The sequence below is a fragment of the Bufo bufo genome, chromosome 2 (genome assembly GCF_905171765.1).
Source record: "Bufo bufo chromosome 2, aBufBuf1.1, whole genome shotgun sequence".
In the NCBI taxonomy this organism is placed as follows: Eukaryota; Metazoa; Chordata; class Amphibia; order Anura; family Bufonidae; genus Bufo; species Bufo bufo.
In genome coordinates, this window is record NC_053390.1 from 92,940,858 (window position 1) to 92,956,921 (window position 16,064).

At 45.1% G+C, this 16,064-nt stretch overlaps 1 long non-coding RNA gene across 1 annotated transcript; it reads left to right on the plus strand.

Moving 5' to 3' along the window:
- Positions 1–314: 314 nt before the first annotated feature.
- On the plus strand, positions 315–15,470 carry LOC120991345. Its single transcript, XR_005776635.1, has 2 exons — positions 315–459; positions 15,440–15,470. It is a non-coding gene; the product is annotated as an uncharacterized LOC120991345 (long non-coding RNA).
- The last annotated feature ends 594 nt before the right edge of the window (positions 15,471–16,064 follow it).

Here is a 16,064-nt window from a genome sequence, read left to right on the forward strand (position 1 = left end):
TGTTTCGTTTTCATCCTCTTCACCTTTACATATTTGCAGTGTGCTTGCGATGTCTTTGAAAATATTATTTCTCTGTCTTTTTTTTTTCATACAATCGAATTAATCCTTTCACCTTTGGTAGCACAAGGCTGATATAATATGCATTCATCTCTCTTTGCCTTGCTAAGCGTTTTTATGCCATTGACAGAAGAAAGTGTGGAGCCAAAAGGTCACTCATAACCTTGTCATTTCTGTGAGATCACATCGTTTCAGATCCATATGAATTTAATGGTGTCCTGCTTTATCCCAAGGACAATCTCTGAGAGCTGACCGGTCGAGCACCAGGCTTCAAACAATTTCGTTTTACAAGCATTGTTCCTGCAAGAGCGATTGTGGTTTCTGTAATGGAGACGGGATTCAAGCTCCTGGTCATTTACAGAATGCTGTTATCAGGACAATACCTTCTCCCTTCTATAACAGGTACAGACACAGTGAGATGAGCGGGAAGGGGATTGAGTAAAAATCCATACAAAGAAGGCTTAATTAGAATCTAAATATTTTGCGCCTAGGTTTTCATGTGTAAGATACATCTAGTTTATAACCGACATAAAATATGAAGCTATTGTTATCAACATATCATGACAAACAAGAACAAAACCGCAAAGTCCACATTGTTTTACTCACTTCTTGTCCTGTTACTCTCTGCTCAGGTGGTCACATTATATTGACATGGCAGCCCATCGAATCTTTCACTAGGGCATAGGATTTAAAACCTAAGAGAGACACTTATCCTTTTTTGTCACTTTTAAGTTTGGCTTTACATTGTGCAGTTGCGCCAAATTTATGAAATGGCACACAGCTTTCATGTATTTGGCACAACTGCATTTGTTAGACTTAGTCTCAAATACACCAAGGGGCTGCCTGGCGTAGGTTGCCACTTTTTTGCGACATTTAAAAATGTTGAAAAAAGATAAATGTAGTCTAACACAATTGGAAAACCATTCCCTTGTCCTAAACATAGGATGGTGTGAAAAGTTGCCTCAAGTGCCGTACCTAGGCTAATGTCGCAAATTTTTGTGGGACATTTGTACACATAAAAAAACAGACATAAATCTAATAGTGCAAAAAGAAAGAAAGGTATGCAGTCACCAGTCCGCAACAATGTTCCGCTGCAGGTCCAAAGAGTGTTGTGGGATCAATCACACTTTCATGGAGTATACATATAGGGTTCGGACCGCGCGTGTCATAAATAGACGGTATACAAACATTTTTTTTCTTTCTCCTTCTCCTTTCAGAAAAATACAGAGGTCTGCAGATGTCCTATTTGTAGATATCCTGCAACTTATAAAAATTATAATAGTGTAAATCTGTACGGTTGTACTGCCCTGCAGTGTACAGATTGTACTTACACGGCACTCCACCAACAGCAGGCGTATCTAAGATATCATCCGCGGCTTGTTAGGTTCTTCGCGGCGAAGGTCCACGTTCATACGACACCACACAGGGCTCAACCACGGACTTGATTCCAGCACACACCAGATGAGTCTGCTAGTATTCCCGACTTCTTTTGATTAAAAATTTCTGTAGATACAAGTGGCTTCTACCATAGTGAAGCTCCGATAACTATTTTAAAAGGTTTATTTAGTACATACTTACAAACATGCAATTTAAAATTTGCATAAAAAATCCCAGCGTCTTATTCTTTGCCCGACCCAGGTTTCGCTCCTTAAGCTTCGTCAGGGTGTGCCCCTGACTAAGCTTAAGGAGCGAAACCTGGGTCGGGCAAAGAATAAGACGCTGGGATTTTTAATGCGAATTTTAAATTGCATGTTTGTAAGTATGTACTAAATAAACCTTTTAAAATAGTTATCGGAGCTTCACTATGGTAGAAGCCACTTGTATCTACAGAAATTTTTAATCAAAAGAAGTCGGGAATACTAGCAGACTCATCTGGTGTGTGCTGGAATCAAGTCTGTGGTTGAGCCCTGTGTGGTGCCGTATGAACGTGGACCTTCGCCGCGAAGAACCTAACAAGCCGCGGATGATATCTTAGATACGCCTGCTGTTGGTGGAGTGCCGTGTAAGTACAATCTGTACACTGCAGGGCAGTACAACCGTACAGACTTACACTATTATAATTTTTATAAGTTGCAGGATATCTACAAATAGGACATCTGCAGACCTCTGTATTTTTCTGAAAGGAGAAAGAAAAAAACTGTTTGTATACCGTCTATTTATGACACGCGCGGTTCGAACCCTATATGTATAAATCTAATAGTATATGATCCCCAAATTTCTTGAAACTCACTGCCTTTCTATGTACTTTTCCCTAACCCTGATTCCTTGCATTCCTGTTTGTTCCTGACTGGTTGGGATGCCTTGACTGCTGACCTCTAATTCATTGCTATGTCTTGATGAATACTATTATAGCCTGACCAAACAAGCTCAAGGCTCTGCCTCGGAATGTTCACTCCTTGTCTCTGAAGTTCAGCATGTCAGATGTTGGATGTACAATCTTCCCTTCCTCACGTATCCGTGTGTTATGTTTCTCTAAAGCTTATTTATAATACATGGTCTTCATTCCCTTTACTCCCCCCAACACAATGAATGGCTGTATAACCATCCTATCATAAGTAAAAGGGTCATCGGCATTTTGCGCCTCATTTTCTGGCTATAATTTACTGATACGAGGTCTACCTAGATAGTGGATCCTCTGGGTTGCCACGGATGGAGGTCAGTGATTCTGGTGTTGAATCTTTGGCAATAGCTGACGTGGGTAGAAACAAATTCATAGTAGAAAATCAGGAGACAGAATTTGTAGTCAATCAAGCAAAATGTAAGGCCTGGCAGATTTCCTGCAATACAATTATTCAAGCAGACAAGGCCAAAGGCCAGCATCAGATATTCAAAGCCAGGAAAATCCTGATAAATTCAAGAAACTAATACAGCTTTTGCTTAGGCAAAGAGCAATGGGGGAGGGGGTCATTAAATAGCCATATAGACCAGTATAGAAAGAGTTAAAGACTGTTTAGTTGCTGAACTGGATGTGGTAAAGTAACAGAAGTATCAGTGAGCAAAGATAGCAGAGCAGACAGAGAGTGTGACATATAACTGTCACCCAATGGTCGCGCTCTTCATCCACAGCTGCTACTAGGAAAGAATTGTATCACACACTATGGCGCAAACAGGAAATACTACACCATTGTCACTTGCTCATAAAGTATTGTTTTTTTTACACCGTAATATGCACCCCATGCCTCAATGACACTTTAGGTAGTGTCCTACTCCAACTACCCTTGTTCCCCGCCCATCATAATTAAATATTACACATTAGTTACAAATCGACCTTGCTTAATGGTTCATTTTGTGCAATTACCACCAATCACAAACTATCCTGAAGCCCACAATGTAGGGAGTACTCCGCTACAAGGATTGTACTGCCACATGTCTGTTCCTCAGTTATTGCTACTAGAAGTTTATTAGTGAACCTGCACCTTGGTGTTACCAGTGGGGGGTGTATGCCCCTGCACAGTCTGACACTGACAGCATGGATTGGGCAATGTGGGACTGTGCAGGGACACACGCCCTACTGGTAACACCCAATTGCAGATTCATTTCTAAACTTCTAGTAGCAAAAAACAAGGAATAAACCTAGAACATGGAGTCATATAAAAAAGATACTCCAGAATTGTTATTGCATGAGAAATATAATTATTTAGTAAAAAAAAAAGACCTGTCAGGAGAGGTGACAGGTCCTCTTTGAGGATGAGGACTAGGTTCCTATAAATTATTATTTCTGTCTGCTAAGAAGTTTGATTACCCACCACAATTGGATGTATCATGGATTCTATTGCAGAGATCTTAGGTTGTTCTCCTGCGTTCTTCCCATGGATTAAAGTACTTGAGCACCTAGATGGATAGATATATCATGTATTATGTATTATTTTACAATATTATTTAGCTGGATTATTTGTACAGCTATGGTCTAGTTTTGCGTTGTATGTTGTATCATATCTCTAAATATGGGTTGCTTAGATATATAATTCGGAGGCTGCACACTCCTCTGTACAAAATGTAATGTGGATTTTATTGATTTTTGTGCAGCCCTCCCTCAAGATCCTCTGAATAGATTGTATTATATATTGATTCAATCATTTCATATATTTTTTTGTTTATGGTACATTCCTTGGCATATCTCCATCCAGTTCTGAAGGCCCCACCAGCCCGCTGAATATGCATGATGAGCTGTAGAGCTACTACACAATTTTTGGCTGACAGAAGTTCAATTTTCTCTCCAACATTCAATTATAGCAGTGGAATTCTGCACAGGTTGTGAAACTAAATGTTATCAGTCTCAGTTATAGGCTGCCAGCATTTAGTTTCCTGTCCTCTAAACTCTTCTTTATCTCCTGGAGTTCAGAGCAGAAGTTGGAAAATTGCTTGCGTAAGCAATTAAGATGTTAAGTGTCGAATTCTCCCAATCAATGGCACTTGTATCCTCTAGAGAATTTTTTACCTACCTACCCCACTATAGACTGGATACTATATATGCAGTAAAGCCAATTTGTATTACAGTAGCTCTGCTATGAGATCAGGCCAGATGGGCTAGCTTTTGCTCTCCATGACATCAGTGACCCTTGAGCGCCATGAACCTGTCGCCGGTTCACAGTTTGTTCTTTCTTGAACCACTTTTGGTAGGGACCAACTGCTGTATACTGGGAACACCCCATAAGAACACTTTCTGCCACCTCCAATTCCACCTACTGTAATCTAACATGGTTGCACCCTTTCAATCTATCCTAAACGCTACTGTCCATTTATTCTGCCTCTCCTCCCATTTTCCCTCCACAGTTCCTCTCTGCCAGTCCCTTCCCTGTCTCCCTATTGACTAGCGAACTGACCACACTGATACTAGGCCATCTGAAACTTGTCCCCTCCACACATCTTTGACCTAATCTTCCTATACATCCTGACATGCAATCTCTGATCCCCCAAGAGATCTTCTAACACCTCCTTCTTTGCTTTTATCTTGTTTGCTCAAGTAGTTGTCTCCAAGATTTCTCATATGCATCCCCCATACTACTTCAGTACATCAGACTCTCCCTCACCACCCACACTTTCAAAGACAACCTGAAAACTCACGTCTTCTGGAAAACCTACAATAACTGCTGCCATTACTCAGCCAGATGAGCAGCTTCTACTCTTATCTACTGTCTCCTTTCCCTTCCCTTATAGATTACAAGTCCTCGCAGACAGGAGGACATGTAACCAGTCTGTTGTTTTATATTATGTACGTAAACCCTTTTTATATTGTGACACAGTAAAGGGAGTTGTATGTGGAGGCAGGTATTTTCCTCACAGTGTGTGCTGCTGGACTAATTAGCAGTCAGGTAAGGTCAAACACCGGACTGGATCGCAGGTTCCGGTCCGGGTTTTTGTTAACACCTAGCTGGCTTTCTTCCAAGCTTAACATGTATAGCTTGGAAGAAAGACGAGACAGAGGGGATATGATAGAAACTTTTAAATACATAAAGGGAATCAACAAGGTAAAAGAGGAAAGAATATTTAAAAGAAGAAAAACTGCTACAAGAGGACATAGTGTTATAGTAGAGGGGCAAAGGTTTAAAAGTAATATCAGGAAGTATTACTTTACTGAGAGAGTAGTGGATGCATGGAATCGCCTTCCTGCAGAAGTGGTAGCTGCAAATACAGTGGAGGAGTTTAAGCATGCATGAGATAGGCATAAGGCTATACTTCATATAAGATAGGGCCGGGGGCTATCCATAGTATTTAGTATATTGGGCAGACTAGATGGGCCAAATGGTTCTTATCTGCAGACACATTCTATGTTTCTATGCTTTAAAAGACAGCTGGGTTCATGCAGAGGGGATCTCTGTATTGGGATCCGAGGCTTGTGCCGGGGAGGAGGGCTGAGACCCATGTGAGGGGAAACAGGCAGACTAAAGCCTACTGATGGACTCTTGTTGGCAGAACAGGCCGCATGGTGTGAACTGGCACCAATACTGCAAGGTGACTTTTTTGCTTGAAAGTGTTTTTTTTTGTTCTGTGAACTTTCTAACGTGTGAATAAACACTGAACTTTTGGTTTACAAATTGGTTGATGCCTCTATACTGTGTCCGCTTATCCTGTTTACCAGAGCGAATCCCCACAATATGTACAGTGTCCTGGATTTAATAGTGATTTAGAATAAATAATAATGATAGTTAGGACCTGCTGTTTTGTGGTTGCCACAGTCATGGGTGTAGGAACCCCCAAAAATCTGGGGGGGACAGCATTTTTGCTCGCCGGGTATAAACTTACAGTTCTGAAGACTCAGGGGTGCTGGCTTGGCCGGGCAGAAGGAGTGTGGGAGACTGTGGGGCCTTTTTCTCCAAGCTGCTCCGGATCAGTGCTCTGGGCTCCGGGCTGGAAGTGGGCACAATAAGAAAAAAATATTTTTCATTAAACCTCAGGTCAGACCACCAATCAGACCCCCAATGTTAATCAGACCTCAGCTAACAGCCCCAATAAGATCCCCAATGTTAATAAGACATCAGATCACACCTCAGCTCAGACCCCAATATGAATGACCCCCAATCAGACCTCAGATAAGAGCCCCATGCCTCATAGCAGCCCCCAGTGCCTCTCCAGCAGCCCCCAGTGCCTCTCATCAGCCCCCCAGTGCCTCTCATCAGCCCCCCCAGTGCCTCTCATCAACCAGTAATAACAGCCCCCCCTCAATCATGTGCCAGTAATAACAGGGCCCCCCCAATCATGTGCCAGTAATAACAGGGCCCCCCCAATCATGTGCCAGTAATAACAAGCCCCCCCCAATCATGTGCCAGTAATAACAGGGCCCCCCCAATCATGTGCCAGTAATAACAGGGCCCCCCAATCATGTGCCAGTAATAACAGGCCCCCCCCCAATCATGTGCCAGTAATAACAGGCCACCCCCAATCATGTGCCAGTAATAACAGCCCCCCCAATCATGTGCCAGTAATAACAGCCCCCCCCAATCATGTGCCAGTAATAACAGAGCCCCCCCCAATCATGTGCCAGTAATAACAGCCCCCCCCCAATCATGTGCCAGTAATAACAGAGCCCCCCCAATCATGTGCCAGCAATAACAGGGCCCCCCCATTATGTGCCAGTAATAACAGGGCCCCCCCAATCATGTGCCAGCAATAACAGGGCCCCCCCATTATGTGCCAGTAATAACCAGGCCCCCCATTATGTGGCAGTAATAACCAGGCCCCCCATTATGTGCCAGTAATAACTAGGCCCCCCCATTATGTGCCAGTAATAACCAGGCCCCCCCATTATGTGCCAGTAATAACCAGGCCCCCCCATTATGTGCCAGTAATAACCAGGCCCCCCCATTATGTGCCAGTAATAACCAGGCCCCCCCATTATGTGCCAGTAATAACCAGGCCCCCCCATTATGTGCCAGTAATAACAGGCCGCCCCCCCCCAATCATGTGCCAGTAATAGGGCCCCCCCATTATGTGCCAGTAAAAAAATAATTAACACTTATACTTACCTCTTTGGAGCGATGCGATGCAGGACTCTTCCGGCCTGTGTTCCGACTCCAGCGCTGTACGGCTCAGGCGGCGCGATGACGTCATCGCGCCGCCTGCGCCGGCCTCTGATAGGCTGCCGGCCTAGTAGTGCCGGCAGCCTATCAGAGGAACAGGAAAGGGACACACCTCCCTGCCCTGCTCCTCCGCAGCCTTCTGTTTGTATCGCTGTCCTGAGGACGGCGATACAAACAGTCAGATCACTATGGAGATGAGTGCTTCGCTTCCACAATGGAAGCGCTCATCTCAGTGCCTGCCCTGCCGCCGCCGCACACACTGCCGCTGGGGGGGATTTGACCAAACCTGTCCCCCCCCGCATTATTTCCTGGGGGGGATCCGTCCCCCCCGCTTCCTACGCCCATGGCCACAGTCACTCAGACCCTTACACTGGCCCATTTTACCTGCAACACATCATATTCAAGAGCTGACCGTTCCGCTAGTTCCTAATACATCCCACCCCATGACATTGTAATGAGATAATCAATGTTATTCACTTCATCTGACATTTTTTTTATTCTAGGCCCTCTCTGGCCAAATCATAGAGATAACTGGGCCACACTGGCAGTAAAAAATTATGCAAAAACTGGGGACATTTTAAATGCAGTGCCCAAGTAGCAACCACAGAGCCTCCCAATGTGCTCTGGTAATTAATCTTCTCCAGAACAGAAGGGTTGTGCTACACTGGATATTGGGACTGAATTATGTATACTATAAGCTATCATGCATACTGGGAGTTGTTTCATAGTAGCTGGAGTGCCAGAGGTTGCTGACCCCTGGTCTAGTGTATGGTCTTTGTAGGGGTTTCTGGTGTAATACAGACCTTTAGACAGGGCCGGCGTCAGCACCCAGCATACCCGAGGCCCATTGCGCTGCTATGAGTGCTTCTATCAATACAGATGGAAGCACTCATTGCTGGAGCGCAGGGAGCTGCGGTCATTTCATTCACTAACCGCAGCTCCAGGGGTGTAGCCAGGGGCATAGCTAGAACTGACTGGGCCCCACAGCAATTTTTTTACAGGGCCTCCCTCACTAAGGGTCCATTCAGACGTCCGCAAGTGTTTTGCGGTCCACAAAATGCGGATCCGCAAAACACCAATACCAGCTGTGTGCGTTCCGCATTTTGAAAGTTCCCTATGATAGAAATGCCTATTCTTGTCAGCAAATGTAGACAAGAATAGGACATGTTCCATCTTATTTTGCGGGGGCTGCTGAACGGAACTACGGATGCGGACAGCACATGGTGTGCTGTCCGCATCTTTGGCGGCCCTATTGAAATTAATGGGTCCGCACCTGTTCCGCAAAATTGTGGAACAGATGCGGACCCAGAACAATGAACGTGTGAATGGACCCTTACTTAAAATAAAACCTTTGAAAAAACCTATCTGTCTTTGTATCACCATATTTTGACAGCTAAAACTTTTTTTTTATTTCTGCCTAAAGAGCTGAAGCTTTTTTTCAGGTGGATGAATTGTAGTTTTTATTGGTACCCTTTTTGGATGAAAATTATTTATATTTTTTAATAGTGAAGACATTTTTGGACATGTAAATGCTTTTTTTATGTTTATTTACCTACAGTTGCAAGAAAAAGTATATGAACCCTTTGGAATTATATGGATTTCTGCACAAATTGGTCATAAAATGTGATCTGATCTTCATCTAAGTCACAACAATAGACAATCACAGTCTGCTTAAACTAATAACACACAAATAATTAAATGTTACCATGTTTTTATTGAACACACACCAAAAGTATGTGAACCCTTGGATTTAATAACTGGTTGAACCTCCTTTGGCAGCAATAACTTCAACCAAACGTCTCCTGTAGTTGCAGATCAGACATGCACAACGGTCAGGAGTAATTCTTGACCATACCTCTTTACAGAACTGTTTCAGTTCAGCTATATTCTTGGGATGTCTGGTGTGAATCGCTTTCTTGAGGTCATACCACAGCATCTCACTCGGGTTGAGATCAGGACTCTGACTGGGCCACTCCAGAAAGCATATTTTCTTCTGTTTAAGCCATTCTGTTGTTGATTTACTTCTATGCTTTGGGTCGTTGTCCTGTTGCAACACCCATCTTCTGTTGAGCTTCAGCTGGTGGACAGTTGGCCTTAAGTTCTCCTGCAAAATGTCTTAATGAACTTGGGAATTCATTTTTCCTTCGATGATAGCAATCCGTCCAGGCCCTGACGCAGCAAAGCAGCCCCAAACCATGATGCCCCCACCACCATACTTCACAGTTGGAATGAGGTTTTGATGTTGGTGGGATGTGCCTCTTTTTCTCCACACATAGGGCCAGATTTATCATTACTATGACAGCTCACTCCACTTTCACATATGGCTAAAGTCAGTTTTAGCTAAGTCAGATTTATGATCGGCCCTTTAAGACTGTAAAAAATGTGGTTTGACAGTAGTTTATCCGTCAGTAAGCAGCTTTACAAAAGTCGCACGTCTTTATGAAAAAGTCGCATGTTCTATTAAAAAGTCTCATAAGATAAGCATGGTCCTCACTGGAGTGAAATTGCGCATTTTTTTGGTGACTTTTTTGCGACTTTTTAAATAGTAGCAATAGTAAATATGTCTAGAGATTCATTTGCATAAGAAAACACGCCCACTTTCAGAAAACTGGCGAGCATAGTGCAGAGCAGAAAAAAGTCGCAAATTTTTGCGCAGTTTTAGCGATTGCGCAAAATATTTTGACTTTTTCACTCCCTTATTCTGACTTGAGCTAATGATAAATCTAGCCCATAGTGTTGTGTGTTTCTTCCAAACAACTCCACTTTGGTTTCATCTGTCCACAGAATATTTTGCCAGTACTGCTGTGGAACATCCAGGTGCTCTTGTGCAAACTGTAAACGTGCAGCAATGTTTTTTTTGGACAGCAGTGGCTTCCTCAGTGGTATCCTCCCATGAAATCCATTCTTGTTTAGTGTTTTCCGTATCGTAGATTCGTTAACAGGGATGTTAGCATATGCCAGAGACTTTTGTAAGTCTTTAGCTGACACTCTAGGATTCTTCTTCACCTCATTGAGCAGTCCGCGCTGTGCTCTTGCAGTCATATTTACAGGACGGCCACTCCTAGGGAGAGTAACAGCAGTGCTGAACTTTTGCCATTTATAGACAATTTGTCTTACCGTAGACTGATGAACAGCAAGGCTTTTGGAGATACTTTTATAACCCTTTCCAGCTTTATGCAAGTCAACAATTCTTAATCGTAGGTCTTCTGAGAGCTCTTTTGTGTGAGGCATCATTCACATCAGGCAATGCTTCTTGTGAAAAGCAAACCCAGAACTGGTGTGTTTTTGTTATAGGGCAGGGCAGCTGTAACAAACACCTCCAATCTCATCTCATTGATTGGACTCCAGTTGGCTGACACCTCACTCCAATTAGCTCTTGGAGATGTCATTAGTCTAGGGGTTCACATACTTTTTCCACCTGCACTGTGAATGTTTTCATGGTGTGTTCAATAAAAACATGGTAACATTTAATTCTTTGTGCGTTATTAGTTTAAGCAGACTGTGATTGTCTATTGTTGTGACTTAGATAAAGATCAGATCACATTTTATGACCAATTTGTGCAGAAATCCATATCATTCCAAAGGGTTCAGAATAATTTTTCTTGCAACTGTATATTTGAAAACACTGTGAAAGGGGGTGATTGGAACTCTCATCCCAACTTCTGCCCACTCCTTTCTCTGCCAGCCTCCTGTACTATAGCATGCGGTACGTGGCAGCCTCCCCTCTCTGCCTCCGCTGCTCTGCCATGTACTAGTGCTTATTATGGCACACATATGCATGCACCCGATGCCACCCCAGAATTATCCTGGCATCACATTTGTGTATATGTAACTTAAGCGTGCCATAATAAGCACTAGTAGATGGCGGAACAAGAAGCAGAGAGGGGAGGCTGCCACGTATCGTATGTTATAGTACAGGAGGCTGGCAGAGGAAGCGTGGGCAGAGGTTGCGATCTGGCTACCTGGCAGCTACCTGCTGAAGGCTTCAGCATGCAGCTGCCAAGTGGCCATCCCAGCCTCTGCCAGCCTCCTGTACTATAACAGAAGCAGATGTATGCATTTTATTATATAGGAGGCTGGTTGGACTGGGATGGCAGCCTGTGGCAGCTACATGCTGCAGCCTGCCATGGCTGCACACTCAGAACTTTGCCTGCTGTTGTACCTGGCCTTACCTCCTCTCCTCTCCCAGTCTGTGAACTTGACAGACTGGGAGAGGAGGAAAGGGTGAACCACTTTGACAGTGCCCTGCCCTCCTCTTCTTTCCTCATGCCCAGAACCACTGTGTACTAGTGCAGCAGCAGCAGGCAAGGGAGGGTAACAGGGGGGCCCAGGCACAAACCTGAAAAAATGAGTGCTGTGCATGCCTGTTGTGCCTCCCTGCGCACTCTGTCATGATGCGCTGCTTCTCCCACCCTCCACGCCCCTTGAGGAGGACTTCATTTGGTGGGCAGGCTGCCACTATGCTGCCTGAAGAGATTAATTTGCATATCACGCTGCCGACTTGTTCTCTGGCAGGTGGCACGCTATGCAGGCAGAAGAGGCAGCTCAGTTTAGCAGATAATCATGGATGGAGGCGGGCAGATGCCCGCCGAAGCGGGCCCTGTGTTAAAGGGTTTCTATCACTTCATATCACATATTTAGGTGTCAGACACTAGCGATCCGCTAGTGTCTGCTCTAACAAACCATCCTAATATGATATGTTTTGGGGCAGCCGTTTTGCTAAAATAACAACTTATATCTATATGCTAATGAGCCTCTAGGTGCTATGGGGGCGTCATTAGCACCTAGAGGCTCCGTCTACCTTCATAAACTGCCGCCGCCCAGCGCATCCCTCCAGCCCGCCCATCTCCTGCTGAATGCGATCCTCCCCGTGCACGTCTCTGTTCTGCGCATGCGCAGTGAATGTCTGACCGCTTCCCTGCTCAGACATCTCCACTGCGCCTGTGCCGATGACCTCATAGTGCTCCGAGGAACAGGCGCAGTGGAGATGTCTGAGCAGGGAAGCGGTCAGACATTCACTGCGCATGCGCAGAACAGAGACGCGCACGGAGAGGATCGCATTCAGCAGGAGATGGGCGGGCTGGAGGGACGCGCTGGGCGGCGGCAGTTTAGAAAGGTAGACGGAGCCTCTAGGTGCTAATGACGCCCCCATAGCACCTAGAGGCTCATTAGCATAGAGATATAAGTTGTTATTTTAGCAAAACGGCTGCCCCAAAACATATCATATTAGGATGGTTTGTTAGAGCAGACACTAGCGGATCGCTAGTGTCTGACACCTAAATATGTGATATGAAGTGATAGAAACCCTTTAATGAATGGGGATATAGGATAGATGGGCGGGGTGAAAATGTAAAATTATGTACATGTGTGTGTGTGTGTAGTGTGTGTGTGTGTGAGACACCACTCCAGGGCCCCTTGTCAGCCCGGGCCCCGAAGCAGCCGCTTCCCCTGCTTCCCTGGTAGTTACGCCACTGGGTGTAGCTATCATGATAGCCACTGCTTTAGGCCCTGAGGGCAGAAGGGGCCCAGGAGCAGTAGCAGGGCGGCAGCATCAGAATGGAGCAAAGGAGCATCAACAGCATGCAGAAGCCGGCTGCTGCTGTCCCCCTTACAAGCTCCTGGGCTGTGGAGCTTCAGACAGAGCAGAGCAGGACATTTTGCCTAATAAGTATTAGACACGCCACCTCTACACAGGACGTGCAGCCTGAGGAGGAGAGAGACTGCATGGCTGGAGCAGCAGTGTGGAGACAGTCCCTGAGAGTGAGTCTTCTGCACTGTGACTGTCTCTTCTCTGTGGGACGGGATGGGACGGGGGGTCAGGGAACTCTTCAAGCTGCTGCTGGATGCTCTAGTAGACCAGCAGCTTCATGCTATTTAGTTGTTTTACTGCCTCATTAAGGCTACTTTCACACCACTGTTTTTGTTGGATCCGGCAGGGTTCAGCAAAAACGCTTCCGTTACTGATAATACAACCACCTGCATCCGTTATGAACGGATCCGCTGGTATTATCTGTAACATAGCCAAGACAGATCCGTCATAAACTCCATTGAAAGTCAATGGGGGACGGATCCGTTTTCTATTGTGTCAGATTGTGTCAGAGAAAACGGATCTGTCCCCATTGACTTACATTGTGTGCCAGGACGGATCCGTCTTGCTCTGCATCCCAGGAAGGAAAGCAAACCGCAGCATGCTGTATGAGAATGAAATGAAATGCATTTTGGAGCACTCTGAGCAGTTCTGTTCAGTTACGTTTTGTCCCCATTGATACTGAATGGGGACAAAACGGAAGCGTTTTTTTTCCGGTATTGAGACCCTATGATGGATCTCAATACCTGAAAATATAAATGCTAGTGTGAAAGTAGCCTAAGCAGTTTGCCTCCATGACACCTGTCTCCCCCCCATCCTGTCCTATCTCATCCTCATGGAGCCCCTGCTGTCTCCTTTCCTCCCACATGTATCCAGAGCTCCTGTTCCACCCTCCTATTGCTGCCCTGCACAGACCTCCTGCCACTACTTCTTGTATGAATCCCCCTCAAAGCCCCTTCCACTTACTTGCTATGTCCACCCCTCCTGTCCATCCAGGGCCCCGGGCCCCTGTCTCACTCCTCTGCCTCTCATTAAGGTGGTGTCTAAACCGCATGCACCATAAGGACCTTCTAACGTTACAGGGTCACGTCACTGTGCCCTCCACCCCGTACTGTGCCCCTTTATACCCTGCATTGTGCCCTCTTACCATACCCTGTACAGTGCCCCTAGTCATTCCCTGTACTGTTCCCTCTTATACCCTTTACTGTATGGAGGTGTTATCCAGTAACTGTATGGCGGTGGTATCCAGTTACTGCATAGCAGTGTTATCCAGTTACTATATGGCGGTTTTATCTGGTCACTGTATGGAAGTATCCAGTCACTGTATGGTGGTGTTATCCAATAACTGTATGGCAATAACTGTATCCCCTTCCCTGCCCACGCCACCTTTTTTAGACCTGCTATGAGTGGGGAAAAGTTGCAGATTGCGGCGCAAAGGACCTTTGCGCCACAATCTTTGTCAGAAATGATGATGATGTGCACCCACCGGGGGGGAGGAGGGTTCGTACAAAACTTTTGCTGTGAGGCCCAGTCAGTTCTAGCTAGTGAGTACACAGTATAATGACCCCAGTGCCCCCCATTTAGTATAATGATCCCCAATGACCCTCCCTTCAGTATAATGACCTCCAGTGATCCCTTACAGTATAATGACCCCATGCAGTACAATGACCCCCAGTGCCCCCTCCATACAGTATAACCCCCAGTGTGGGGGTCACTGGGGGTCATTATTCTGAATGGGGGCGACTGAAGGTCATTATTCTGAATGGAGGGCCACTGTGGGGTCATTATACTGAATGGAGGGCCACTGTGGGGTCATTATACTGTATGGGCGGCCACTGGGGGATTATTATACTGTGTGGGGGCCACTGGGGGTTATTATACTGTGTGTTTGGGGGCATTGGGGGGGTCATTATACTGTGCGAAGGGCCACTAGTGGTCATTATACTGTATGGGGGCCACTGGGGGTCATTATACGGTGTGGGAGCCACAGAGGTACATGTAAATGTAAAAAAATGCCACAAAGGGGCCCACTAAGATTTATCGCCCAAGGGCCCACATGAACCTGGAGCCGGGCCTGGCTTTAGAGAGCGATAGGTACCAATAGATCTAATCTAATAGTGATGGGAATTATGTGATTTATACCTGTAAGAACATGGACTACTTCATCAGCTGCATCTTTAATATTTGAATAACTAGTCCTTCTATCCACTTTGACTTTGCTATGTCCTCTGTCATTTATAGTAGTTTAGTATTTGCTTTTAAATGTTTTATTTTTTAGAATGATATTTACATTTCAAGATGAAGGATAGTGAAAATCTAAAATGAAGACCGAGAAGCATTGGATACAGAATGTATAATACAGACGTCGCCATCATTGAGAAGCCAAGTTAGTCTTTCGTTTTTACTTAGTCCCGTGGGCCCGTCCATCTCCTCAGCAAGCTCTAAAATGACTTCTGTGGCATTTCTAGAGCAGACATCTCTAAGGCTGGGAAGCTGAGGGTCTGCCACAAAGCGCGAGGTTCCCTCAGACCAACGTTTATTACATCAAAGACATTTATGGTCATTAGTACTTTGAAGCTTGTTCTTTCCCCTGCGAAACTGCTGACCTTTACTATCCAGTCACAAAGTCCTATGTGTGATTGTGTGGCCCACTATTAAAGTTGTGCACGCTGAGGAAATATACTATAAATGCATAAGAAGCAGGAACAGATATGTCAGGAGGCTAGTGCTGGATAAAAGATTACATTATAAGAGTCTTAGTCTACCACAATGTAATGCTAACATGTAATATGTCATAATACTAATAAGTAATCCTATAACACCTTTTTGGCCTCCTCCTGTCTAGTAATGACTCTTGGCCTGTTGCCTGTGTCGTTTTTGTTGATCTTCTACAGAAGGAAGAA